The sequence below is a fragment of the Tympanuchus pallidicinctus genome, unplaced genomic scaffold, assembly GCF_026119805.1.
Source record: "Tympanuchus pallidicinctus isolate F22 unplaced genomic scaffold, pur_lepc_1.0 scaffold2, whole genome shotgun sequence".
In the NCBI taxonomy this organism is placed as follows: Eukaryota; Metazoa; Chordata; class Aves; order Galliformes; family Phasianidae; genus Tympanuchus; species Tympanuchus pallidicinctus.
This window is the reverse complement of record NW_026294721.1, coordinates 53,742,886-53,768,377: the sequence shown is the minus strand read 5'-3', so window position 1 is coordinate 53,768,377 and position 25,492 is coordinate 53,742,886. Positions and strand designations below refer to the sequence as shown.

At 34.4% G+C, this 25,492-nt stretch overlaps 1 protein-coding gene across 2 annotated transcripts in view; it reads left to right on the top strand.

Moving 5' to 3' along the window:
* Window positions 1-25,492, top strand: part of CCSER1 (coiled-coil serine rich protein 1) — a 617,512-nt gene that overhangs the window by 494,792 nt on the left and 97,228 nt on the right. The window lies entirely within an intron of this gene.

The window sequence follows — 25,492 nt, the reverse complement described above, 5'->3', positions numbered from 1 at the left end:
TATGACAGGGACTTGCAACCTGTGCATGTACATCTTGGTTATCTTTAGTGACAATCTGTATTTGCAATTATGGAAACTAAATTATGGAAATTTGGTTTTAGATTAATTATTGTAATAGATAATAGCGCTTTTATTTCAAGCACGGTTAAATTAAAAGCTGTTGCTTCTGTCGTTTTGGTCACTAGTTATATCTTCAGAGGAGTAATGAAATTTGGATCTGCTGAAGACAGCTATTAAACTGCTGAGTGGCTTAATAGGCTGGTCAACAGTAAAATATTTTTAAGCCATTCCCACTAGGGTATATTAAACAGTGGAGAAATTCTGAGGAACTACTTCTGTTGGCGTACTATTCTTTGTTGAATGTGTTACTGAAGATATCATGAGCATGTTTTGCTTTGACGTAATTGCAGATGTCAATAGGTTGATTTATGAGTGATTTTATTTGTCATTCTTTCTTCTGAACTATTAACAGTTTTCAGTATTGCATTTAAATCCTTGGGATAGGTAATAAGTAATGCTTTTAAAAAAAGTCCTATTATAAAAGGCTTCTTTTTTTCCTAGATTTTCCTTCTGAGATTAAGTGTGTGTAGTTATTGCAATTACTTTGGCATTTTGTCAGCAGTGAAAAAGCAGACTGATTGGCATTTTACTTCAGGTGATTGAAAAGTGTTACAAGTTGAAATAACTTTCTTAATTTCTCTGTGCTATACACGCTTGTTTGAATGTGCACCTTTTCTCCCACATAAAACGTTACAGTATATATCTTTCTAGAGAGAAGGTGGAGGAAATAACAGAATTAATCATTTGTTTAATTTTTCCTTTATGTAGTTCTTTTAGTCATTTTCCTATGAAATCTATGGATTGAATAAGCTTCACAGAGCACTAAGTAGAATTAGTTTTTAATGTGATGAAGTAAGTTCACCCATGTGGACTATACATACAAATAACGCAGTATAGTTTGTTAAAATTTTTTAAAACTGCATCAAGCAATTTTAAATAGCAATATATGTAATACTTGAACATATCAACACAGTTTATTCAAGTTCACTCCTTTTTCAGTCATTTTTTAATTAGTTTTTCTGCTTTTCACTCACTCATTTCAAATATTTGGAAAGTCCATACTACTTTTCTATAAAAGTCAATTAATTATTGTTATTTGGTCATGCTGCTCAAACACACAGAAAAAGAATGAGAGGTATTTATGTATTTTATTAGTCATCTGTTGTTGGGAGATAAATACATGCTGGATATTTTCAACACATTTCAAGCATTTGTTATTAAAAAATATAATAAAAGCAGCACTTAATACAAAACCTTGTGCAGCTTTTCTGTAAAGAAACAGTAATTTTTACATTGTTTCTTTCCAAAGAGCTAATAATTGCCTTAGTTATGCTGTTAAAGTAGTACATTATAAAAAGTATACTAGTTACAGATTTTTATTTAAAAAATAATTGGTATTATTTGATGCTCGCATGTGTGTCTCATCTCTTGGATTTTAAGGGTCTGCACTTCCAAATAGAACGGACATAAAAGTTAATTGTAAAAATGAACTCTATCATATATAAAAATATACTAGGATTTTATTACTTGCTTTATAATTATAGGCTTTGACAATGAAAATCTTATCCTCTATAGTAACAAGCTAGCTGAAGGAACTGAACAGTAATCTCCTGGTTGAAAGAATTTCTGTTTACCTTTTGGGCTCATGTGGTCATTGCTGTCATTGCTCTAGACAACTTCTATTGTGCAAGTAATTGAGTCTGACTCCTTCTCTAATAAAAAGGTACAGTACTCTTCTTTTTGCACAGTTAAAAAATGTGAGAAATATGAAGAGAGATGAGAATAGTGACTGCACATACAAATTCAGACTTATGCCAACCTGTAATATTTTTGTCATTGCTACTGCTGGAATGCTTATGTTTTTCTGTGTGCATGTAGGTTTATACATTGAAATTAAGAATCAGGAAAACCTAAGCATGACTCCAAATACTGTCATGAAAGCAAGCAATTGAAGAGAGAAAGACCATCATCCATGTAAACAGAAGTGTGTGGTAGGAAGGAATATAAAGAAATATAGTTCACAGAAGCAATCCAGTAGTCTAATTTCATGTCTTTTTCCAGTAGGACTGATGCTAGATCAGCTTGCTCAAGACACAAATGTTCGTACTGGGCAGTCTGCTACACGTCAGTGTTTTCAAGTCTTCCAGCTTAGCCATGGCTGTGTCTGAATTTCTGCTCCGTTAACTTTACTTTTACAGACTAAGTTCTTCATCATGTTGGGATTTTTATCCCAGGTACTTGTAGAAATTTGTTTATGTTTGAATTTGTTTGAGTACTGTCTATGTTGGCCCTGGGCAGGGTATCTGCTAATACAGCTTCACCTTCTTGTTTCTACCTGAATAAATTATAAACAGCATGGTGTGTACTCAGGCTTTGTTAGAAATGATAAAGAAGTCTTCCTGTGAGGAGCACAAGTGGAAGGCAAGCAGTTTTCTTTTTTTTGCCTGCTTTCTGTAAGTCACAACGGCTTTGAGAAAGAAGAGATTGGCATGGTATAGGGTAAGCTTTGGGTGATTTGATGTGAACTCAATCTCCTCTCTCCTGGTCCTATATGACAGCCCTCAACTATGCCATATATGTTTGTGTCTGCATGCATTGCTCTTGCTTGCCAATTTATGGCTGTAAGCAAAATTAGTCTGCTTATTATTTTGCCTTCATTGACTATATCACCGCTTTCCTGGATAGTGATGTGAAGGCATGAATGTATTGGATTCAGTGAGAGAAAGCTCAGCTAAAAATTTCTGTCTGGCCTATTCGCATTTCTTGACTGGGAAATGTAATTGTGTTGTTCAAAAGATGGTGAAACTGGGCTTCTGTCATTTACAGGTAAGCACCTGCAGTTTGTCTTTCAGCAGCAGAAATCTTTCATAAATTGCCATTTATATTTAAAATATGTTATCTAACATGTTTAACAGATGTATTTGGTCATTTATTCTTTGGAGTACAATGGAAATACCATTCCAATATTTTCAACTTTAAGTACACAACATTCATACAGTAGTCACTTATTGTAGCAAAAGAAGCTGATTTGATTAAAGCAAGATGAAGTGACACCTACACTTGGATGTGAACACTATGATTATTCTTTATTATAACTCTGAAAAAGATGTTAAAAAAACGTGGTACCTTCTTTCTTATTTTTGGCTTCTTAAATTACCCATGCTGAGATAGTAGGAAAGTGTTGCAGACTTTCATTTTAAATTGTCGGTATTTTCATGTAGTGCAACCTAGTGATACAGGTGGAACAATTGGAAGCTGGCAGCAGAAGTCATGCTTTCTTTTCTGTTGCCCCCCTTTGGCTGAGCTTCTCAACTGTTCGAGTGGAGCAGAAAGAAGAGATCCAGGAGCTGGAACACTCCACACCCTAGCTGTCAGTCTTCCCTGTCCCGTTTTATTATTTATTCAGTGTGACATTAAATATCGTATTTATGGTAGCAAAAGTATCTCAGATATTTTTAAAGGGACTTTCAAACAGTCACATTCTAAAATAGGAATAACATCTGGATATTTTACTGTTCATTTTGCCTTCAGCAAAAATGCATTTTAATAAATTTAATTGCAATTAGTGCAGTAAGTCATATGGAATAAAACAATAGCGTGAAAAATACCCTGCAGTATTAATTTGTTTGTAAAGGAAAACTACTAAGTCTGAGTTCTTCAGTGTGCCATGTGTGCATTTCATTGCCGTAAGCATAGGATGCTTTGCTACTGATCCTTTGCATTTACACTGAGCTATAAAGTACAAAAGGAACCACTACAGAAAGAGAGCTAGTAATATAATTTTCTAATGGGCTTAGATTGTCATGGAACGTTGAGTACTTAATTAAATAATTAAAGGATAAGGCACTGTATTGTTATAGGTTTTCAAATATACTTTTTAAGCAGTTAGCACGTTTCCTGAAAGAGGTGAAAAATCAAGAAAGAAAATATTGTATATTTATTTTGTAGCTAACTAATCAAATATTGCTTTTCTTTTTTTTTTATTTGAATAACAACATGTAGAAGGCAATTAAATGCCATAATTTATCTTTGATGGATGGTGTGTTTAAAACAGCTGAAAGCAAATAATTTGAACATGTAGTAATTAACATTCTGATCCCACTAAGGGATTTGCATATGCTGATCCTCATGATCTAGATGTGGCTCTTAGCAGGTATGAGGTTTTGTTTCAGTTGTAAAGGATAAATGTTACACTTTCTTGTGTTGATTTAAAGTGAAACGCCTGGAGATTCTACAAAACTGCTTCTGCTACACCAGATTTTGGTAGCCAAATTTGCTACCAAGGAAATCTGTGAACTTCACTTTAGGACATCACAATGAAGAACCATGAATAGTTATATATGTCCCACCTAATCTTTAGCCTAAATAATATAAACTGGTTAACATATGATTTAAATAAATTTTATGATAGCTGATATGGAGTCTCTAGCCATATTTCATTTTTCCTACTGTGATTTTTGTTTAATGCTTGTTGTAGAAGAATTTATGACACAGTAGGGATTCTGTTGTGCTTACCTGATTTTCTCATTGACAATGAGGCTCTAGTATGAATGAATTTTGCTAAGTGTGTGGTATGAAATTGCTACTCAGCTCCCCTGGAATCCAGGTCAGAAAGTCTAGAAATGCAAAAGGCAGTGTGTAGTTGTGTTTTTGTTACAGAATCTTCCAGCCATGTAGCTGTATTTTGTGTGTATGTTCAGTAACAACTTATTGAAGAATAGTCTTGAATTGCTTCTTTACAGGCATCACCCAGTAAGTGCAAGGTTGTGGGAAAAGTGTGCATTAATGCACTAAGATATGAAGCTGTGTGTCTAGAGCCAGATGAGCAAAATATGTGTGAAGTCCACTGTTCTGATTTTAGGTGGCAGCTCTAACTTGGGTACAAAGCAATAAATAAGCAGTAGTTTGAGAGTGCATTCTTCCAGAGGAGGAGAAAAAGTATTAAAGTAAAACAATCAAATAGCAATTAAATAAATCAAATAGCAATTAAATAGCAAAAAAAAAAAATTCTGTCCTTGTATGGTCTGTACAGGTTTGCCTGAATCTTGACTGGACTGGTGTAGAGAATAATGAGCCATTTTTAGGCTTTTTAGTCCTTTGATATTTTAGGTATGTTAATTCCCAAATGTCTGTTTGCTTGCTGATTTTAATATATTTTGGACTATTTTCGATTATATGTATTAAGAAAAAAGTAATATATAATAATCCTATCCTTTTATTGCTGATAAACCCAACTTGCTGAACTCTACTTGTTCTTGTTAAAAAGTGTGACCTAGAAAGTAACTGAATTGTTTGGATGTAGGAAGCTGCAAACATGATTAAAGTTGAAGTTACAAATAGCTCATCTCAGAGGTGGAATCACCTTTCTAATACTGACTTTCTAATAAAACTTTGAAGTTACAAGTTTTTGATAGCACTATCAGTAAGAACATATGAACCCTAACCTCAAAACTCTGCAGTTGTGACGCTGACAGTATACCGAATTAAATTGCTTTTTATTGTTTCGCTTAATTCTGAAGTATTTTCTAATCTCTTTCAGCCAATCAAGTTAATCTTGAGAAAAATACAGCATCTTTGAGTAAAGAAAGATTGGGAATTTAGAGCTAAATGATGTTTCCTACCCACCTGAGGATGAAATATTAAATGATTACAGTTTAGGTACTTTTTTTTTTTCTTTCACCCTTTTATTATTTTATTTTATCTATCTCTGGCTAGACCTTAAGAGAACAACTAAGCCGTTCTGAAAGGCCACTGATGGCTACCTGAAGCCATTTTAAGGCTGTTATTGAAGCAAACATATTTACTTTGACATCCTAAGCTGAAATATGCTTAACAATTGCATTTTAAAGTAACTTACAGTTGTACCATCATGTTATTGCAGTCTTGGCTCCTGGGTTAACTCATCCAGGTTATATAACAGAATAAAAGGATTTTTAAAACTCTGTACTATACTATTGAAATACAATATGTTTTCAATAGTTGGCAATCAGTATATGGATTGTGAGTAGGGTCTGACTGCAGAGTATGCCCAGAAATTGAAGTAATTAAAGTAGAAACTAGTTCTTGGAATGTTCCAATACTTTATTTTGGTTTTGTTTTGTGTGTGCTTGTTTGTTTGTTTTTGTTTGTATGTGTTTTGTTTTCTGAGTAATTTGGAGTGAATTACATTACTTTTATATTGCCAGGAGGGTTGAGTTCATATTGGTGTGATAGTTGACATCCCATACTGGTCACCTCATGACTGTGGTCCTCTTTGAGCATCTGTGCTTTGCAGCATGAACTGTGGACAGAACCTGTTGCTTCTTCATTGTTGTGAAGTCCCCAGAAATGATCAGAATCTCGATAAAGTTGTGGTATCAGGACACATAATGCAGTGGCATTTATTTTTGAATTACCACATAAATGGGGACCTGATCCAGGTCTATAAATATCTAAGGTGTGGGGGGCAGAATGGTGAGGCTAGACTGTTTTCAGTAATGAGTGGAGACAGGACAAGGGGAAACAGCTGGAAACTGCAGCATAGGAAGTTCCGCACAAATATGCGCAAGAACTTCTTTACAGTGAGGTGACGGAGCACTGGAACAGGCTGCCCAGGGAGGTGGTGGAGTCTCCTTCTCTGGAGATGTTCAAGACCTGCCTGGATGCCTACCTGTGCGACCTGCTGTAGGGAACCTGCTTTGGCAGGGGGGTTGGACTCGATGATCTCTGGAGGTCCCTTCCAACCCCTACAATTCTGTGATTCTGTGATTCTGTTAAATGTGTAGCTTATTAAAAATTAAATATCAATCTCTACTGCTTTTAGAAATTAGTATACTCTAAGAAGCCTTTTTAAATATATGAAAGCACTATTACAACAGTTAAAATAACTGGAAATATCTGACTATTGCTTTTGGTACATCTTAATGTGCTAGCAGAGCTTTTCATTTAGATTCATAATACGTATTTGTGCAAGTCCTCAAAAGAGTTTTGTTTGGAGTAAAACTTCTATTTTGTGATAAAATATTCACTTGAATGAAAGAAGTTTGAAACAAAACGCACATTAAAATTTACTAAAAGCTGAGTTCTGAAGTAGTTCAGTTAGATCAGAAAATGAAGATGTATTGGGCCAGTGACCTTATAAGAGGGAAAAGGAAGGAAAAAATTGAAATGCAAAATATTCTCTGAGTAATTGACTGTTTGCTTCCACTCTTTCACCCCACTAGCCTTACCAAGTGCTTTCAAAATGACACATAATTGCTGTTTTTACTTCCTTTTGGTACAACTTGACATTAATGTATTCAATGAAATTGCATATTATGTGCTAAACATCCTGTATCAGTGGTGAAAACAAAGATAAGAATGACAAAATATAATATCAGTGAAAAATACAGCATCAGTTTCTACATTTCTAAAAAATGTGTGTTTAAGTATGTTTTGTTGAACAAATAACTTCACAAGTTTTCAGTATTGTTTGTGTTTCCTGTTAGACTGAGTTGTTTTAGTAAGTATTTAGTAAGCATTGGGAGAAAGAAGTGCAATTAATTAAAAATAGTCACAAAAGAAGTTAGTGTCTATTTACTATTGTTCTAGTAATCATGAGAACTTATATGGCATCAGAATTGTTTCAGAACACGAGTTAAATCAGAGAAAAGCATTCAATACCAGTTAGTTTTGATGATCTTATTCTGTATTAAAAATGAATCAATATTTTACATTTCAAAGACTAAAATAAGAGGTGGAACGACTTTGCTGTGTTACTTCTTGTTAATCACCAGAAAACAACAGACTTAGGTGCTTTTGAGGAGTTTTTAGAAATTGAGTTAAAACGTATTCCAATGAACTGAACTAGGTTGAGCTATGCCCTTTTGGTTGCAGTGAAAGGGAGAATAAAAGACAAAATGCCACTTTTCATTCTCTCAGTTTTGTGTAGATGTGCTTTTTGCTCCACAGATATCTAGTTTCACGAGGTCAAATCCTTTGCCTCATGAAAGTAGCTGGTGAGGTTATAAAGCAGGGCATCTGACAGTTTTTTCTTAAAAACAAAAACAAAAACACAACACACTTGTTTAACTTCATGCTGCAGCTAACTGCCTCAGTCCATTTACCAAGATTTATGCAAATTCAAGTTCTGCCCAAGTAGCTAAAAATGTCTATCTAAAGCTCATGCAGTCAACCTGAAAGCTGCCTGGGATGTAGTTCTTGCGAACGTGAAAACAGACATTAGGATCACCTTCTATTCTCTTCTGGTATAAATACTGCTGTGAACTGTTTTTTTCATATGAATACTGGCAACCCTCTACATTGTATCAGCAAACATGTCTGTATTGTTACATCACAGTCTTCCATTTAAGATATTTTTGGGCCAAGTTTAAAAGGGAACCTCCTCTCCTTGATCGTCATCCACAATAAATATTTTCTCACTGGTAAACAGAATAGCATGCAATCAGATCTTTGGAGGACAGCATCAGGTGGTTCTGTACTCCCAGTTGGAATCAATACTACGATTGTAAATCTGTAAAACTAGACAGATTTATTACAATCTTGTTTCCAAAACAGATTGAGCAAAGGCTTTTATAATTTTGCATGCTGGGTTCACCTTGATCTCCTGATATCAGAAGTATTGAATGTTTCTTTGTGCTCTAGGTGAACTTGAGCAACAATTTTTTTTTCAGATTTAGGTTATATTCTTTATTTATTTTTAAACAGGTAGCTTTGGAGATTCAGATTTTGCTTTATATATTTTAAGTTGATCGTAGACTTAAATGTATACAACTATGAACTACGATTTTCTCCATGTGAACATTTGGTTGCTTAGTATTATTGCCTTTGCTGGAACTTGTTTCACTGTTTCACTGATAACTGTTATGTTAGTGTTTCCCACTGATATTAATGATTTTAACCTTACCAGGGCTTGTAAATTTTTGTCAGTTAGAAATTTTCCCTGATTGTTTGCATTTGCAGTGTTCATTTTGTCATGCTTGACATGTATAAATGTATATTTCATTGTTTTCAAGTAACTTACCTGCATGAGACCAACTAGGGTCCATAATAGATAATGTGATTAGACACTTACCTTTCTGTAAAGTTAGAATAGGCTGATGATTATAATTAAATTACAATTTATGGGCTTGATATTAATATGCAGTTTATTTTATGACTACAATTGGCCAGATCCTTTTTTTTTTTTTTTTTTTTTTTTTTTTTTTTAACTACTAAATGGCTAGGCTGAAGGATAGGTACTCTGCAAGTATTCTTATCCCCTTGATTGAGCAATACAATTATAGATGAGGCTAAATGGCTTCAACAGATTGTGCCCAAGCTGAGGTGAGGCTGAAAAAAGATACTGTGTTTGTCTAACTGCTCTTGGATGTCTATTGTCATGAGAAATAATTTAGAAATAATTACTTTCCTGCTCCCTTACAAATCATTTGATGGATTAGGATAGCATTAAAAATACATTGGCCTGTGGTCTTTTAACCTGATGGAAGGTGATAGAAAAGGTCAAAGACCATCTTTCATTTCCTCAGTGAAGATCTGTCTGAGATAGCACTTGAACTATTTAGTGTGTTTGTAAGTGGTAGACATCTCACATTGTATGTGATGCAATCTTACGTGAAGCAAAAGAGATAAGCTGATTTTTGTGAAGTGGAGGTGAGCTTTTGGTGGGAGAAGTATTTCTGATTGTCAGTGAAGTTCAAATAATTCACCAGAGGATTTAGTGTTTTTCTATGTGAAATATAGAAACTTCCAAACCAGAGTATTTGGTATTTTCAGGACAAATTTCCTTCTCAAAGTGACAGTCCAAGACAAGATTGCCTTCACACAGGGTTTTGGAGAATGAAGAATGGTAATACATGGAAAAAGCATTTATTTACACTCATGTCTGAGTGTGAGGCAAATGAAAGATTCATTCAGGCTCTTTAAAAATTAGGATTCTCAGTTTTAGCTTCCAGTAGGTGTGCACTATTTTTTCTCCAATTCCCTGTGAAAAACTAGAAATTTATTAAACACTCTTTTATTCAAATGTACTAGTCCTCAAGACCAGAGTGCTTTTGACCATTCAATCATTCTTGTTTGCTTCATTTTAGTAATTGCTTTGTTATTTTTTATTTGTACCACGTTGATGTATAGCAGAAACTTTAAGGCATGAGTTTGAGTCCTTTGACAGGCTACAAAATACTAAGGCTAAGTTGCCATGTTGAAACTGTAATGTTGGAAGTTCCACTTATTGTAAATTGTAACTAAACCTCTCTTAATACTCTTCCAGTGAAATACAGGTGAGATAGTGTCTCACAGATGATCTTAGAATCTGCTTATCAAAAAATAAGTTGTTTATTTGCACTCTTTCTCTTAAGAGCAATAAATACAAGAGGATTGTAGAATATAAGGGGGGGGGGGGGGGAAGCGGCTTTATAGCTTTTTATGATGTAAAGAGAGTTTGTTTTTTTTTTTTTTTTTAAATACTGCCTTCCAGGAAATAATTGTTTTATATTTAGAAAATCTCAGTGTCTGAGGAACAGCATTACATATGATACTTGAACTTTAATAAAAGTAAATTGCAGGTTCTGATATAGTAGGTGATATTCAGATGGCATTACTCAGAATTTTTAAAGTCAATGCCAATCATTTGATCCTGGAGTGAATTTAGTTGATTTAGTTCCTCATCTGTGGAAAGCAATACAGACTGTTGACAATATTGATTTTAATGTTGAAAAGCTGAAAGACAATATTGCTAGGGAGTTTGCTCTTTTAAATACCAACAAATGAATTAAAATTACACCTTTAATTAAATTAGTTTTTGAAGGGAATCAGAGATTGGCACTTATTCTTTTTTTGAATTAAATTAGCATGTAGTATGTAGAATATCTAGGCAGTATTTACTATAGTAACTGAGGGGAAGTGTCAATAAATTGTGCACATACTACTTTACAAACAGGCAGCAATCCTGCCCTACCTGTCTTTAAGTTATGTTGTTTTTCATGGAAAATGCTTTTGATGACAATAGTGATGATAGAAACATAGCTCTAGGAAGATTACCTTGAAGACGGGTTATCTTCTGTTGCTTGGTGTTAATTGTTTAATTAGTTCTTGCATGAAGTAGGATAGTATGTGGCATCTAGGTTTTACAATCACTGATAGTGTTTTACAGTAAATGCTTGAGTGTTATTCAGGTAGCTCTTACTGTGCCTCATGCCACCTGCATAGGATCGCTTCCAGGATCAGAAGTACTCAATATTAATTTGTCTTAGTATTAATTTGTTAAGTATTGATTCACAGGTACATTGTTTGCTTTTTAAAATTTTTTATGTAGAATGGCAAATATTGGAATGCTGTCTAAAGTTTAATGCGTGTTTCAATGCCAGCAAATGCTAGTTTATAAAGCCAGGGCTTAAATACTGATACTTCTATCCTCATTTTGTCATTGCTTTTATCAGTGCTGATTTCTCAGACAATGAATGCAACAAAAGCCTTTTGGTTGGTAAAGAATGTTTTCTTCTAGACTGATCATGGTAATGTGCTTCATACACTTTTCCTTTCATTGAACTATTGCTGTGGAGGATCAAGCATCCCCAGCAAGTTGTGAAGCCTGAACAGTTTGGGATATTCTTTATCTCCCTTGAATGATTCAAGTTAGACCATAGATAGATTAATCCAGTGTGCCCTGCACTTGCCATGATGTGGGAAGTGATTCTGCAGCTTCATATGTACATGCTATGTGTGCGCTTACAGCATCACTAGTATTTTCCTTTATCCCATGTATTTGTTAATTACATTATGAAAAGTTGTAATCTTGCAGGCTAGATTTCTAGGAAAAAGATTTTGACAGCCAGGATATAATATCTTCACTTGACTGCAGCCACCGAATAAAATGAACCACAAATGAAGTGTGGGTAAAGTACTGGAGTACTAGCGGCTGAGTCAGCTCTAAGCTATTTCCCACTTTCAGAAATAATACCAATTAACTTATTACATTGAACATTGAAGTGTTAAGTCATAGTGATAGGCACCTTAAGGATATGCACAGTGCCATATGTTGCCTGTGGGAGACCAAGAGCTTGAAAGTAAGCATAATGGCACAGTAGGATCACAGGTGCGGCTGTTCTGCTTTGAAGGTTCTACCTTCATGCACGAGGAGGACTATGTCTAACAAAGAAATGAAGTTATAAAGCAGTGATAGTTTTGAATTATCTAACTTTTATGGTGTTCCAGTAAAAATGGTTTCTAGCCTTTTGGATGAAGCTTTTCATTACATTTTAACAAATTTACTACAGGTGGTGGCAGTGCTAAACGTTTCATTGCAAGGTGAACTAAAATTTTGGAGATGAGATACTCTATTAAAATGAACAAGACAAATGAATAGGAAGTGACCAAATTAATTTCAATTTCTACCTTATCAAACACTTGCTGGAAGTCTTTATATGACTGTGTTTAATGAAAATGCAATTGTTATAGATGAAATGCCATTCCAATGTGCAGCAGGCACTCTTCAAAAATCTGTACGTTCCATGAAAATATGTCTCTGAAAAATGTGTAAAAAAAATCAAACAAATCACTCTACAATGAACATATATGAGAAGTACACAACCTTCTAGTTCTTCCTCCTCCTGCAGAAGATAAAGCTACAATATCACTATATATTTCCTAATTAGTTAAAAGCCTCTCAGACTTTCGCATAAATCTGAAAGAGCTAGAATCAGGTTGTTCAGAAATCATGGTATCACCTGGTATTTTTATCTCTAAAATACAACATTTTTGTTACAGTAATATTTTTGAGAGATTTTTGCCTTTTGCTATCTGTTCTGTAATTAACCAGTTCCTATCACCTGGTAGATAAAACAGTCTTGGATGCAAAGGTGTAGTTAAGTGATTTTCTTGAATGCGTTCACTGGAAGCAGCTCTTCATAAATCCATTCATTTATCTGTTTAAAATGAGAGCATGGATTTTTAAAGTACCAAACCAAAAGTACTTAGGAAACAATATCTTTCCATTAAAAAAAAAAACCAGACAACATTTCAATCTGGATACTAACGTTCTCTAACATGAAGAACGTACGTATGATCTCAGTATCTCAAACTGAATAATTAAGCCATGAAACAGGAACACAAGCAGATAAGTTTTGCATAAACATTCAGATTTATTGCAGTTCAGGATTGCTGTTACCAAAAATAGCAAATGTTTCAGAGCCTGAGTCTGGCTGTGTTTGCTGGTTTATGTACAAATACTTTGTATGTTTACAGAAATACTAACAATGTTATTTTTTGGGTTTGTTTGGTTTTGTTTTTGCCTGGAAGTGGAGAATTCTTTGTGTAAGGATTTGATGTGAAAAGAATATGTATAGATTGATTGTAAATGCAGAAATTAACGTGATAAAGTAATGATTGCATTTGCAAATCAATAATTTTTCAGTGACAGCACTTCTTTGCTCTGTCAAAAAAAAAAAATTCAGGATGGGTAGTATAAATTTCTTATATAATAATGGAAATACTTAATAATTATGGTAATAAATTACTATAAAACTTATCTGATTACTGAGAAGTAATGCTTGTAATGAGTTTTGCAGCTTGTAATATAAATAATCCTTCCATATCAGGGTGGAAAAAAAAAACCATAAAAATAATCTTTTTGACTGTGTAGATTTAAAAGAGGATTATGTGGATATAATATTTTCTGGTATACAAAAGTCCAGACTGTGAAAGCATCTGTATGCATGCTTGATATTTCTTTTTGGCTTGACTGCTTTCTGTGTTGGATTTAATGGCCTCTTTTTATATGGGTCTCTGAAGTTTTTTCATACTTTGTTGTTTTTTTTCTTTCCTGCTTTGTGCAAATAGTTGTAGACTCCCTGCGGAACTTATTGCAAATATCTATGTTGAATCCAATCTGTCAAATTTCCAGAGTAAAATGTTTTTCCCTGGCTTGTGCAGGTGAATAGCAGTCACATGCTCAGACATAAACGCACGTATATAGTAACAGTGAGCACATTTCTTCTCTTTGGTCAGTCAGACTGGTCTATAGTAGTTAGCAAGTTCTTGTGCTATCAGTCGCAAATAATTAAACTAATGGGTCAACTTTGTTAGTGTGTTCATAATGAAATACTTTATAATGTGTTGGTTTTGTGTGTGTGTATATATATGTATATACGCCTGATTTAGCCTAAATAATTTGAGCTCGTACAGGAACAGGAAGTAGATGCTACTGCATAGTAAGCTACATTCACTGTATTTGAATAAATTCAATATTGAAAAGTCCAGTACACTGTATTACATCAGACACACAGTGGAATGTGCTTTATAAGTATGTCTGCTCATGAGATGTCTGTTTTTTTTCTGCTTCACTTCTAAAGAAAGCTAAATAGCCACAGGACAGAGAATGAAACTGGTTGACTGGTTGTAGTAATACTCGTGCTGTTCCCATGAGTTATCTCAATGTATAAATTCTTCATTACAAGTCTGCAGAAAAGCTAACCTATATCTTGCAGAGCTCCCTTAAATGCAGAAATTGGCATTTTTATTCTTTCTTCTCTCCAGTGCCAAAGAGCAATTTGGTATTTCAAATGGACCTGAAGGTAGGAAAAATATCAGTAATTACTGTTTTGATGTGCGCACCTATCACTGTAAGAAACAGGTAAAAACATTAGTTCCTAAAGCTTACTCCTCTGAGGCTTCTCTTGTAAAATTGTATTAATTCAGGATTCAATATTTCCATAGTTTTTACGGACAGTGCGAATATAAAAAAACAAAATCAAAAAGAAACCAGAAACAATGATCAAACATAAACAGTGATTCATTTTTGTTCCAGAAATTCATCTCTGTATAGATGATAAAATTTAGTCTCTATAAACATTTTATAACTAATAAGAAGCTCTTTGTGCACATGTAATATTTTTACTTGTATAGTTCATTTTGCAATGTTTTAAATAGAAGGGAGAGCAATATATGTTAGTGAGTTTGGTAAAAAGAGCAACAATAAAATGGAAACCAATACTATGAAGTGTTCAGGGCAGTTTTCAGTCGCATCAAAAGTGACCTGACAGAAGTCTTTGTTGGTAGGTGGCTCTTACTGTGCAGGTATTCATGACAGCTTTTTCAGATTCTATGTAGGTCAAGGTAGAGTGAAGCAGTTCTTTCACTCACAAGTATTTTATGTTTGCTAGTTTTCTGGCTTTTGGAGAGGGAGGTGGAGGGTTATCCACTGAGCTATTGACTGACCTGTAGTCATTCTGCCTAGTTATTTTCTTAAGTGGTCAGTGTAATTATATCTGTTTCCTGGCAGTTTATATTAAAACAAGAGAAGTCAAGAAAATATAGTATTATTGAAAAGTAAAATAAAGCTAGAAGTATGTGTACATCAACTGCTACAGCTTTTAGTCCACTATGTATACAGAGAGCAGTGTTACATTTGGAAAAACTAAAACCCATACGCATTTGAAACTTAGTGAGGTGCACTGACAGAAAAAATCTCACATTTTCTGGGACAGGAATATTCTCCTTTACCTCCTACTAAAATGCGAAGATATGTCGTAGTGTTGAAACTCCAAAAGCAGCCCATAGAAGTCCATGAAGCTTTACATAGTCCATCTATCCTTTTATACAGCTACTTCTTTGTTCTGACATTTCTACCCTTCTTAATTATAAGGCTAGAGAAAACTGAGGAGTCTTTTCATCATCAGATTTATGACAGATAAAAGACCGAGACAGAAGGATTTTGTTGGTCAAGGTTGCTTTGTTGTTGTTAGCATTCCACAGAAACTCACAGATCAAAGTGGTGTAGCCTTATTCTGTGATGTCATGAATCAGGCTCTACTCTCACCTTTTTTTTTTTTTTTGTACAGAACATGACTTGTTTTGGCAGCATTCCATATTGCTGACACGTGAGCCAGTTCACTGATTTTTCTTTCTCTATTACTTTCTTTGCTGTGAATAATGTGCCTGTACATCTTTAGTATTTGGCAACATTCTGTTTCTCTTCCAGTCCTAACAAGAAAAACAGGCTGAAATCACAATTAAATATTAATGGCATGGAATATGAAGGATGCTAAATTATTCATTAGTTTTGTCAAGGAAAATAGAGACCTTTGTTCATTAGTCACAACTTTATGTATCAGTTGTTTGATGGGAAATTAATCTAATTTTTTTCTTTGGAAAAGCATTTGTTTGACATTCTTCCAATTTGTTTAAAATCCAGCTCTTCTAAATACAAGAGAAACTTAAAGTCTTTCATAGGAATAACTAAAATTGACCATCCCTCCTCTTAGTCAGGCAAATGGCAGAGTATTTTCACATGTGCATGCAACAGTAGAACATAGTTGTATTAAAAAATAAAACTGAATGGAGAGTTCACTCAGGGTATGAAAGAAGACCTTTCAATTCTTTGGCTAAAATACACTTGCAGAAAATTAGTTGTATCAAAAATCTTATTTACAGTGCAGATGTGACAACCTCTTATTTGAAGTCATGGATTGTCTTACCAATAAGTATTTCTTCAGTTAGATTTCCAGATACAATTTGGATCATTGAAAATGGGGATCAGAGGACTTAATTTCTCCAATTCAGGTCTGCTTTCTGCTGTGAATTTTCTAAATAAGTGTGCATGAAAGTCAGCTTTTTTTGTGCTCCAAGTAATGTTAAGTCTTTCTGAGGTCTCATCCACAGCCTATTTTTTAGGGTTTTTGATTTTTATTAATATGATCCAGCAAGAGCACATTGATCCTGTTGGTTTTCAGAGACAGGATGTTAAGTAATACCTACAGGGAAAGCAGTTAAGTATTGTAATTTGCTTACTGTGGTGCTTTGCAGCACATTATGTTACTAGCTGCCAAAGATATGATGTAATTAACAACAGTTTGCATTAAATGAACTTTACATCTACTGCCAATAAGCATAGCTGTAGTTAAGTGGGATTTGATCCCACTTATTTTAGATTTTAGATATCTTTGTAAAAGGATTTGAGACTTAGCATACTTTCTTAAGTTCTGGTGCTCTTGCTTGGTATTGTGAAGTTGGGACTTTATTTTTATTTCCTGGATTTAATTCCTCCATCACTCTTTACAGACTCTTAAGGGCTGCGCATAAACATCCATGCAGTTAGAGGTTTCATTAAATCATTAGCAGTTAACCTTCATTTCATATTTTCTCCTAATTGATATAGCCTTCATACTGCCTTATTCTGACGTAGTTTACCTCTGAGTTGGCTTGAACGTTGTAGAATTACTTTTCCTCAGTCCTCTGCATAGCATCTATTTGTCTGTGTGGTTTTGAAGCCTTCCGTTGATAATGTAGACTTTATCTGTGACTTGGAATTTTCTGTGTGAAGAACTTCCCTTGTTTGTTGGTTATCCAAAGTGAATAGTTCATACCTATCCACTTTTCCCACCTGAAATGCCCTAGTTTATTCAGTTGCTCCTTGTATGGAAAACTTTTCCATGCTTTTGATAGTCCTTGTTACCCTTTGAATTTTCTCTGTTTCTTAAAATTTCCTTTGTACCATTTGTTATCTTGACCACTGCTGAGTGTTGAGCTGATGTTCCATAGAACCAGAAATCATGATTCAAGAATGATCTCACTCTGACAGCCCTGTGTCCATCCACTCAGCCTAGTGATGTTCCTCAATTCTTAGCAGTCAGCCTTTGCTCTTTATACACCAAATAACACAGTAGCACTGCCAAACTGTCACCCAGCCAGCTTCTCTCAAGCAGAAAACATTTCTTCTAGATTTTCTCCTGTTTCTAATAGTATGCCTAGAACAGACATTGAAAACAGCTATAGATGTCCTGATCTGACACCTTTTCTTTTTTTTTTTTTTCTTCCCTCCATGGAAATAATGCTTATCATTCCTCAGTCCTTAGATGCCAAAGCTGCTTTAAGCACAAGATTATATACTGCAGTTTAGTAATTTAGTAATTTAGGCAGACACCATCTGGTTCTGTTCTTCCTAACTTCTCTTAAAGATATTCTTTCATGCCCATCATTTGTCTTAGTTTAATACTACAGCCTACTGGACGACTTATTTGGTGTTGTTTTATTTTATTGTTTGTTTGTTTTTAGGGGTGGGTTTATGTATGCGTTTCAAATGGAAAACCTATTTCTGGTGAATCATGTCTTTGCTGAATTGAGTCACAGTGTTACCTATTTCCTCCTGCCTTTATTCTAATAAGATGAGTTGTTGCTATTGAAAGGGATTTGGTCATTAGCTCGTGCTAGAGAAGTGTACAGCGCTCATCTGGGAGAAACCATTATATTAATTATGTAAAAATACTTCAGAAGTTAAGCCTGTCAACAAACTGTACAGGTCATATGTTTGCTGAAAATTTTATATTGTATAATTTTTATGAATCTTCATGGCATCTAGAGGCTTTAAAACTGTATGTGATGTATTAGTATCAGAGATTACAGACTTAATGCTGCAGTTCTTAGCTCCTACTTTTTCTGGGCTAGTAGGTGTTGAAGAATTTTTTCCTAATTAAAGAAAACATTGTATTCAAATTTTGTCATTGCTTTTCCACTTTGTTTAAGGAAGCAGTGTCAAGCTTTTAATTTCATTTGGGTTTCTGTGTTGAGGCTAGAAAGCAATTGCTAATATAAAAACACCTGGTTTCAGGTGTATTTCTTTTTTGTACTTTGTATTTCACTCTTAATTCTCTGCTTTCTTGAGAACAAAGAGAAATAAATATTACTTAAATTATTTTAAAATCTTTGCTAAACAACTGCATAAACATTTGAGATACCATTGTTATCAGAGGAATTTGTTTAAAAAACATACCATTGTGTATGAATTGATAGCCTAGGAAGAGAATTTTGAATAGTGTATAATACACTAGCATTATCAACTGTCATGGCATGTCTGCCTCATACTTGTTTTTCAAAACAGTATCTAAATGATAATACATATTGGTTACTGTACTAACAAGCATCAGGAAAGTAGCCCTTTCAAAGGAACCTGTAAGCTAAGGGGAAGCATTATAAACCAGTGAATATAGTCTCACTGTTTATTAGAGAAGTTATTATCAAGGGTTGTGCCACTTACTACTTCTCTAACTTTTATTATTGAAAAAAATGACATCATTTTGAAAATAATTTATTTTTCAGTTCCTTCCTATGTTTTAAATTTACAACTCTGTTTATAAAGTGGAGCAAATCCCTTCCTTCTGTATGCCCTGTAATTTAGTGCAGAAATGTTTTCTCCTTTTAAAATGTGACAAAAATTATGCTACAGAAAAGCCTTGAAACCATCACTGCTTCTGCTTAATCATCTCCTCTTCAGCGAACCTGAGCACGACCTTGCCATTATTCTTAGTATTCTAACCCTGTCTGGGGATCAGTGCAGGAAATTTAAAAAAAAAAAAAAAAAAAAAAAATTCAAACTAAAGCTGTCCATGTTTGTAACTCAGCAAAAAGCTGGTGTGAAGTAGTCTTCCTGGCAGAGGGCTGCTGTTAAAGGAGGGGAGATGATTCAGTTAACGAAGTTTATTGGCAGAGCTGGACAAACTAGTCCATAAAGCCCTCCTGAACTGCAGTTCAGCAAAATTGAAAATCATGCCAATGATCTAGTTTCGGATGAAGGCAGGCCACATTCCCCTGAAATTTTACAATGTTATACTTTGGCTATATTTCAGATGATGGCAGATGGTGCCAGAACTCTGATGGAAACTTTCTGGACATAACGTCGGCAATACTGGCTAACAGACAGAATTTTAAAATACCTGAAAGCTTGTGGATTTTTGAAAAAGCTAATGTATGAGTTTTCCAAACTTATGCTCCTGTACATATGAGTCAAAACTGAGTTTAATCCCATGCGTCTAATTTAATACATTCCTACTGAGCTTTAAACTATATTATGAATCCCTCTCTGCTTCTATCTCATCCCCCCCCTCAAATTTCTATCATGTATTTATACAGGAAATATGAAGTAAAACTTGAATTGGAGGACATCTACTGTGGTTTTAATTCATAAAAATGGATGATTTAAAACATCATTAAAAGCTGTGTCACCCAATTCTTAGGCTTACAGTATTTGGAGTTTTTGTGACTCTAAATGTAAGAATAGTCTTATCTGAGGTCTAATACCACAGTATTTTTTGTCTCTGACTCTAATTGTGCAAATTCATTTGTTTTGTGTACTTGCAGAAGTTTCAGCTTTTAAAAGGTGTCTGGTTTTGGGACACTTTGTATTATATTACAAGTTCACTTTAAACAGTTCTTGTTGCCAACATTGTTAATGGGCTAATTTACTGCCTTCATAGATGAACAGTTTTGCAACAGTACCTTTTCAGTGTTTTTATCTCCATAGCAAATTCAAAACTTCCTGCTCTCACAAGTTGAATGCTGTGAAGAGGCATCCCTGAGGCTCTCTGATCTATGATAAAACAAGCAATAGAGAAAAGAAAGATAATAAAAGTTAGCTGCTAACATTGCAAAGACAGTTGATATTTTTCCTTACATATGAAAACGTCAACTTGAGAAACTTTGCTTGGGTTAGAAACTAAAAAAAAAAAAAAAAGCTCAAAGAATTATTACTTCTCACCAAATGAATATCTTGTCATGACAGAATTGTCATTTTAGAAGGTTAGATTATTTCACGTATGATTTTTTTACTTGATATAGATGCACAATTTCAATTTTCTCACTAGGAGATAGAGAGATTATTGTTTGATGTATAACCAAATTCATTAGAAACTTGTTTTAAGGGTTGCATTTAAGTAAAGAAAATGTGTGGGAGATAGTAAGTAAAGATGCTGCTCTAACACTCTCTCAATTGAGGTACTTTGTCTTTTATCTGTTCATTACCTTGGCATCTATGTAACTTTTTTATTTGTAATATAAAGAGCAGATTCCCACTCACCATCCTTTTGTTGTCTTTCTCATGGGTAGACTTGAAGAATGAGGTTTGCAAGTAGCTCTGAGGGTACCGTACTTCAGAGCCTTTTAGATTATTTAGCAATCTAGTCTTGTAATATCAAGTTATGTTCAAGCTTCTGTGTTAGAAATTGTTACTTCTGTAAGCTTTTGTTCTTCTTAGAGAAGAGCATTTGGTAAATGAAAACAAGTTGTAGTAATTGTGCCGATCTCTTGAAAACATCATGAGTAGCAGAATGAAATATGGTACTTCAGAGAATAATGGAATTCTAGAATCATTTGGCTTGGAAGGGACCTTAACACCATCTACCTTCAACCCTACTGCCACGGGCAGAGGCATTTACCACTAGACCAGGTAACCCAAAACCCTGTCCAGCTTAGTTTTGAACACTTTGAGAAATGGAGGAATTGTATGTGTTTGAGCATAAGTTTTGCCTTGGTGATATTCTGCCTGCTCAAACAAAGGGACCCAGCTGTATGGCAGGGTTGCTGTAGTTTATATAATGTGAGATCCTGCTGAGGCTGTACATTTTCCATTCTTTTAAACTAACAGTGCTGAGCACGCTCTAAGTGTGCAGTGTTGTGTGTGTGTGTGTCACAGCTCATGAAACTGTCAGCAGCGCTGAGGATGGAAATGGTATTTAGTTAAAACTCTTGGACATTGCCAATTTCTGAAACTTTTACATTGCAAACTCTTCTGCTAAGCCATGAAGCTAAGCAGAATTAGCAAGATGGTACGAGTCTCAGTACACATATTGCCACAGTTTATGAATGATTTTCAAAAGGAAATAAAGAAATAAAAACTTAATAACTGCATTTTTTTGCAAATTTCTTCTATCTATAATGAAATAAATTATCTTGACTCTTCTCATGTATGAAAATATTTGATAGCTTTCAAAAGACTGCAAACTCACATTGCTTTTGCTCAAGACTAAACTAGGTAGATAAATTCTAAATATGTATATATATGTATCAGTATTTAAAAAAAAAAAAAAAAAAAAAAAAGCTTATGTGCCCATTATGACCTTCTAGGTCAGTAAAGTAATTAAGCTAATACTGGGGCATGTTGTTGTACGTAAAACCATATCGTTTTCCAGATTAAATTAATTACATTCTGACCTCTGTGAAGGATGTGGAGTATACATATGTAAATTGAAATGTCATAAGAATTATGCAGTTATTTAAAATATATATGTATGACACGTATATATGTATACACATGTATGATATATGTATGTGTTGATAATGAATAGTAATTTCTAATGATATTGTATGGGCTTTTGGAACCCACAATTTTTCAGCTTTGTTAGTGAGGTGCTCAGCACTTTTTTTTCCTCTATTATCATTGTTTTCTTTTTTCAATAGTTAAAAGAAGATACATCTTTGAGGTCTATAACTATATCAAGTATGGTTACTGCAAGTATCAAATATTATTGGCAAATGTTCATGACTAAAAAATCATAGGTAGGATTTCATTCTGTGTTGATTGAATAATGTTTTTTTCAAAGATAGTATGATAATTTTTCTGTTTGATCAGTGTCCTCAGGCAGTTGTGAGACATTTCTGAGCAGTATTGTTTTTATGTACATCTGCTCAACTCATTAGCCAAGTACAAAAAATATATATCAAGTATTAAGGCTGATGAAATAATTGCTGCAAGCTGAATGTTGTCAGAGAATTGTTAAGGTTAGAAAATACCTCTAAGATCGTGTAGTCCAAGGTACATTGTACTAGTTAAACGTGTTAAATTTGTCCACTGAGATTCACTGTGCCCCTAATTTATCATTCAGTCCCAGATTGGCACTTTGTTTTGAACAAACAAAAAACTAAGTGGGCAATTCTTCTAAGTGCTGAGCGTATTGATGTGGTGAACACACCTTTCTTCAGGTGAAGTTGCCTCTCAGAAGCTCACACATTCAGGGTGAGGTGCTGGATTCTCCCATACAAAAAGTTCATATTTCTCTTACGTAAGTCTGCTATGGTTCCATAGGCTGGGGAAGCTGGGGAAAAAAACTCTTTTTCTTCAACTTGCTCTTTTCCTCTGAGTAATTTTAATATAAGCTACAAGCCTGTTATAAACAGCAGTGTTTGCGACAGCTCCTAACTTCCTAACTACTACTCTAGCTTTGGGTTACCAGAGTGTCTTAGCTGCATGTTTCATAATATTAACAGACTTTCATTGCTGAAAACTTTGAAGCATTTTCAAAGAACTTGCCATATTTAACATAGAACACAGTCTAGGCACTCTGAAAAATCCTAGACTTCTTCAGAAGAATCTCATTTAGCATCCCTTGTAGTGCAAGAGATACTTAACATATATTGGGTTCCAATTTAAGTTCTAGCAATTTTATTTGCTCTTTATTCTGCAGTTACTTATGTTTTTTGATGTTATCTTTTCTTTTTTTTTTCCTTTAAATTATAATGAGATGAAAAAATGATAGATATTCCACGTATTTATCCTCTGGACTGTGGAAAAATGAAATAGTGGATAGCTGTTTTGCAGTTATGCTACTGTCCAATTTAGATTTTATATGGTGAAAAGCAATATGATATTTCAGTAGGAATGTATATACTAGTGTTAAGTGAGTGGAGGGGAAAATTTTGATGAAATGAAATCCCTATCAAAGTCTGTAAAACTAATTCATCCTCTTGAAAAGCATTTGCAGTGTACTAATGAATTTAGGTAGCAGCCTTGAGATTTCATGAGGAAGTTAAGGGATATCCTTTCTTTGGCCATAACAACTCTAGAGAAATGTTAATCACAATCACGATAAAGCAGCTAAGCAAACTTTTTATTTCAGATATGGTTGTAATACAGCGATGTCAGCAACTTTATGACTTCCAGCAGGGCCTTCTAGAAGATGCTGGATGCAGGTGTTTGTTCAAGTCAAGCATAAATAACACTTGCCTTTTTCTCTTGCTATTTGTTGATGGTACCAAGTCATCCAGCTCTCATTTTGTGGGGCAGTGGAATGTCTGCTGCATTTTATTGTGCACATGACTATGCATAACTAAAGAGTACCTTGTGCATGAATCTCTAATGCCCAAAGTTTTCCCATTTAATTTTATGTCAAAAGGCAAAATGATTAAGGGACTGATGAGTTTGGAAAGGAAGATTATTCCAGTCAGCAAAATGGTTGGAAGTAAATTGATTGATTAATTTAAATCCTGTCCATGGAATACAGTGCTTGAATATGATATATATGAAGAGTTACTGCCCTAGAGAATTAAATGCAAAGACCTAACTCTCAGTCTCAAGGCTGGATACAAATCCTCATGATCCTGCTCCTGTAAAATTGTCTTGTCACTTTCCCCAAGCATTCAAAACTTTCAACAAGGCCAAACTCACAAATCCCATCCCTTAGCCTTCTGTTTCTGTGCTGACGCTACATTCAGAGTTAACCTACGTGAAAGTTTAGTAATGCAGATCTTTTTCAAACCTTCCTATAAATCTCCCTGTCTTCCAGTGCCATGTAAAATTTGTTGACAGAAGATGAAATGCACAGTTTTCGGGTGCTGGCTAACCATTTTATTAAATAATTAATCAGAAATACTCCCTTTCATTCCAAATAACTTAATATACATTCTACGCTATTTTTTTTTTCTCAAGTATTTGCTTTTTATGTAGCATACAGCTTAAAATTGATATGCTCACCACCCTAACGAGACTTTCTACCCATCTCAACAATTATAACAATTTGTCCCAAGACTGTAGGACCTCAGGTAGAGAGGAAAGTCTTCCTCCTGGTCAATTAAAATCAGTGACTAAGTGATGCAAACTTCGCATGAGTGAATTTCAACTGCAGACAAAGCAGTGTGTGAGCCTCTTGCACAGTTAAAGCACTGATATATCCATATGGGAATACGTGAAGTTGTGGGAGCGCTAGAGCCTTCTGCAAATTATTTTCCAGTCTTGTTTTACTTAAAAATTTTAATAAAACATAAGGTGACAAAAGTTGTGAATATGTATGTGTATCAAAATGTCAGTGAGTGTGTCTGTGGTCACCTTGTCAATGAAGAATGTAGCACACTGTACAGGGAACCAAATGGGGTGGGACAGAGCTTTAGGTGGTTTCAGTGGGACCACCTGTGCTAAACAGCTACTAAGTCTGAATATTGATTCTGGTGGGTTTTTTTCATCTAGGATTTTTTTTATTCATTATGAGAGATTACTCCTCTAATTAGTCCTAAGTAGACATTTTGTAAAGAATTTATGGAGTCTCAGCTTGGTTAGATAGCGTTTACCTTTAGTTTTTTTCTCCAGTTGTTGGCAGTGTCCAATTAGTATTAAAAGGTGTTTAACTTCTGCCAGTTAACCATGGCTTTATTGATGTACTATCAAAATTTGCCAGAATCTCTAATTGAAACTGCTGATAGATTTTCTGGTTTAATGAAGTCATTATGAAGAGGTAACATGGTGACTTTACTTCCTGTGTCAGTAGATTCAACTGCTGTTTCATTCTGATGCTTTGAACTTAATATTTTACAGTGACTTTCAGCTCTTTGATTTATATTGTAACTTTAAAGCATAAGTTTTTGTGTGCATCCATATTTTAGTTCTGTTTTATTTTCAGACTTATATTCTCTGTAATTGAAAGCT